Source organism: Oratosquilla oratoria, chromosome 18 (genome assembly GCF_046742065.1).
Source record: "Oratosquilla oratoria isolate Oo_2021 chromosome 18, ASM4674206v1, whole genome shotgun sequence".
In the NCBI taxonomy this organism is placed as follows: domain Eukaryota; kingdom Metazoa; phylum Arthropoda; class Malacostraca; order Stomatopoda; family Squillidae; genus Oratosquilla; species Oratosquilla oratoria.
In genome coordinates this window covers 7,096,456-7,101,455 of record NC_134794.1, presented here as the reverse complement: position 1 = coordinate 7,101,455, position 5,000 = coordinate 7,096,456, and positions in this window count along the sequence as shown.

The window sequence follows — 5,000 nt, the reverse complement described above, 5'->3', positions numbered from 1 at the left end:
GCAGCTATGCTTTTACAACGCGTACCTGCGAAACTAGTGAGAAATAAACTCAAGACTAAGACTCCTGTGTATCCTACTCCACTTACATATATATATATATATATATATATATATATATATATATGTATATATATGCATATATTTATATATATATATATATAAATATATACATATATTTATATATATACATATGTATATATATATGTATATATATATATATATATTATACATGTATATATATATACATGTATATAATATATGTATAATATATATATATACATATACATATGTATATATATATATACATATCTATATACATATATACATATACACACAAACACACTTTTGGTTTTATGAATGGCTTTGTTTATATAATAGGGATGAGGATTTGGAAGTGACATGTTTCCTGATGTTCGGACCCCATATGTGAGTTAGAAGACTGTTGTATTAACTTCGATACTTTTCGCACCCGCTCTCTCAAAGAATTTGTCAAGAGGATGATCTGCAAGCAACACCACGCCGTCAGGATTCTGCTCTCAGGAGCCTGGGCAGCGATCTTCGCACTCTTCATCAGTGGTCAAGGAAACTTCTGGATTTGCACATCTCCAGGCGTTCTCATTCTCTTTATACAGCTTCTTGCTTTCGCTGTTGGATTTTTGGGCCTCTGCATCGAAAGGTGTGTGTGTGTGTGTGTGTGTGTGTGTGTGTGTGTGTGTGTGTGTGTGTGTGTGTGTGTGTGTGTGTGTGTGTGTGTGTGTGTGTGTGTGTGTATCAATTAAATGAGGTTCCTCAAATACCTATTCACCGTTGCACGCACGCGCCTGCCCACATTACAGTCTATGAATGTGGTGAAAAAAGAAATCTTATTTTGTTTGTTATTGAGGAAAGCAAAATTTTGAGAAAAATATTAAGGAAAACTAGTCAAAAACTGTCGCCAGGAGATTTTATTCAGCTGAGGGGAAAACCCCTGCGTGACTCCTGAGGGCAAAGATTCTTCGAGTGGAGTTTTTCCCAGTCGACGTTTTTAGTGAGACATTGATGTGGTGTCTGACTTGACATTGTAAGCGGCCGTCTTTGCAAGTGTCTGCCTGTGCGTCCTCGTTTGAAGGCAGTTCCTGGAACGTGTCCTGGTGGAGGCATAATATGACAGTCCTTTCGAGTGGAGTCTTTCCAAGTCGACTTTTTTAGTGAGACCTTGATGTGGTGTCTGACTTGACATTGTAAGCAGCCGTCTTTGCAAGTGTCTGCCTGTGCGTCCTCTTTTGAAGGCAGTTCCTGGAGCATGTTCTGGAGGAGGCTTGATTATTGAGTCCCTTTAAACAACCATGACGTCGATGGGGCCGTCGTGGACTCCAGAGGTTCTGTGTACGACGAAGATCCTGTGCAGATCCGGGAAGGGTTGGGAGAGGACCTTCCTGCGGAAACGGCTGCCACAGGACTCCCGGGGGTGCGTGAAGAGCCTCTGGGTGTGCTTCCACGTGTAGTATGTAAAGAGGGCTGTGGGATATAGAGACACTAGAAGAAGTCCCACTTGGCATCCAATGCCGCCCTCGCTGCCCCAGGTCATTATTAAGTTGGCCACTGTTGTAATATTGCTCAGGGCGTGGTAGAGGCTCGCGGACCAGAGCAAGCCGAAATAGTGTGGGTAGTTCCGCCCCCCGACGCAGACTCCCAGCACTGGGCAATGATGGTCCTTCTCTCTTATACACACGCCACATTCTGAGCAGTGGCTGTCGCGTGGCCCCTGATAAAATTGACATACGGGGCAGAAACCATTGACTGAACCTAATTCTTCGTCGATTAGGTTCTTTTCCTTCTTCCATGGGCCTCTGCCTGGATCTCTTAGGATGCAGAGGCCCAAAAATCCCACTGCGAATGCGAAAAGCTGCACAAATAGAACAACAACTCCGGGAGAAGTGTTGATCCAAAAACTTCCTTGTCCAGCAATAAAAAGGAGGAACATCGCTCTCCAAGCTGCAAGAAGCAGAATCCTTACGGCGTGATTTTGCTTGAAGATCATCCTCTCCACAAATTCTGTGAGAGAGCGTTGCGAAAAGCATCGAAGTTAATCCAACAATCTTCCAGCCCAGATAAGGAGTCCGGAAATCAGGAAGCAGGTGACTTCCAAATCCTTATCCCTATTATATAAATAAAGCCATTCACACAACCAAAAGTGTGTTCATGTGTATATGTATATGCATATGTATATGTATATCTATATATATATATATATATATATACATATATATATATATGTATATATATACATACTTATACGTATATATATATATACATATATATATGTGTGTGTGTGTGTGTGTGTGTGTGTGTGTATGTGTATGTATATATACATATATATACATATATATATATCTATATATCTATATATATCTATATCTATATATATATATATAGCTGGAGTCCAGGAACCATTTTATGGAAGAAAGTATACGCTGGACTCGACGTTCGTCAATTTATTCCGACGTTTCGAACCCTGTCCGGGGTAATACAGTGGTAGCCATAGGAAATGTACATAAATAGGTATCCCCTATTTATGTACATTTCCTATGGCTACCACTGTATTACCCTGAAGACGAACCCCGGACAGGGTTCGAAACATCGGAATAAATTGACGAACATCGAGTCCAGCGTATACTTTCTTCCATAAAATGGTTCCTGGACTCCAGCTATTGTCGAATATATATATATATATATATATATATATATATATATATATATATATATATATATATATATATATATATATATATATATATATATATATATATGTATATATATAATACTGATGACCCACTCTCGGAGAGGAATAAAGTGGTTCATTAGTATTATTTTACAAATGTGATACGACATAACTTTGTTGTGATATATATATATATATATATATTGTCTATATATATATATATATATATATATATATATATATATATATATATATGCAAAGTAGACCACTTGGAAAAAGAAACTAACGAAGCAGAGCGCTTTCGTATATTACATCTTCAGTGCAACTGAAGATGTAATATACGAAAGCGCTCTGCTTCGTTAGTTTCTTTTTCCAAGTGGTCTACTTTGCATAAGTGAACACACGTACCCGTGTTCTTATTAGCATATATATATATATATATATATATATTATATATATATATATATATATATACATATATATGTATACAAACGCAGGCATGCAAACACACTCACACACACACACACACACACACACACACACACACACACACACACACACACACACACACACACACACACACACACACACACACACACACACACACACACACACACACATACACACACACACACACATATATATATATATATATATATATATATATATATATATATACATATATATATATATATGTTTAGTTAAAGACCAGCGCAAATTCAGTATCAACTAACTTCTTAGTAGTTTTCTCTATCTTCCGAATAGACTTCTTGTAATCAGAAGGGAGGTCAAAAACGAGGCTGCCGAGATCCATATTGTATTGTTAAGAAAATACTATACAATAATACATAATGCGAGATTTCGGTTGATGCTTTCAACCATCTTCAGGCATGAAAAGAATCTAATACATAAAAGGAGGCTAACAAGGAGCAGTTCCGGAAAGCACGGCGGAGGTAGGCACGTATGACACTCAACTTGTAGCGTTGAGGGCACTCGCTAGCAGCATTGAGGCATCTACCTATGTCTGTCTTCTTCCTGTACACGGTGGTCTGGTATTGGTCGTCCTCTGAAGAAATTAGGATGTCTAGGAAAGGGATCTTGTTATGTAAGTTGAGTTCATAGGTAAATTTCAGGACAGAAGAAAATTCCATGGCTTGCTGCAATTCCATAAGATGAGACTCACTTCTCGCCTCTACAAATATGTCATCGACATATCTACAATAAGTGAAGGGCCGTAATTCGGGATTTTGAAGTACCTTGTTTTCCAAATGGCACATGTAGAAATCCGCGAAAGTACAGCCTAAAGGAGACCCCATGGCTACGCCTTCAACTTGGTGATATAGTTGTCCTCATGGACCTTATTCCACCAGGAATTATCTCGCATCAAGCAGATACTTTCCAACAACGGATATTCTAACACAGTCATAGATAACGAAACAAGAATATTCATGACACGCATTTTTACACAACAAGAACAAAACCAACCTCCCACCAAACATAGTGTCTATTACAAAAACCAAATGACACCTGCTTACAAAACGGACGAACGCGTCATCAAAGAAATAATCACACGAAACACTACTTGCACCAACCCTAAAGACAAATTAGACATTATTATTTATTACAAAAACCCCAAGGTCTCCAACCTCCTTATGACGAACAATTTGTCTAAGAACCACAGTCCCCTCAAGCAAACCAATGTGATATACAAATTTTCCTGTCCCGAAGAAGGTTGCAAACTTCTAAATAATGTATCTTACATTGGTGTCACTACGACTTCGTTGAGCAGGAGACTTACAATGCATGCTCGTGAGGGCAGCATACAAAAACACATGAAACAAACTCACAACAAAACCCTCACAAGGCCACATTTGGTGGATAACACGAAAATACTTAGACACTGCAGCAATCACAGAAAACTACACATTTTTGAGAAAGTATACATTTCACAACAGACTCCACTCATCAATATACAGACCGACACACTCGGTGCCTTCCTATTGCATAAGAACTCGACTGTTCAAAGACATCCTCCGAGCATCGCAACTCCCAGAAGCTACAGTTCCTCCCTAGGGAGTTCCAGTAGACATCCTCCCAGCGCAGCCGACATAATCCCACCGAACATATTCCCACCGGACATAATATCACCAATCAACAACAGACCCATCCTACGGAGTTCCAGCAGACATCCTAACAGCGCAGCCGACATAATCCCACCGAACATAATCCCACCGGACATAATCTCACCAATTAACAACAGACCCACCACACGTAGCTCCATCGTGCGCCAACCTAGGTA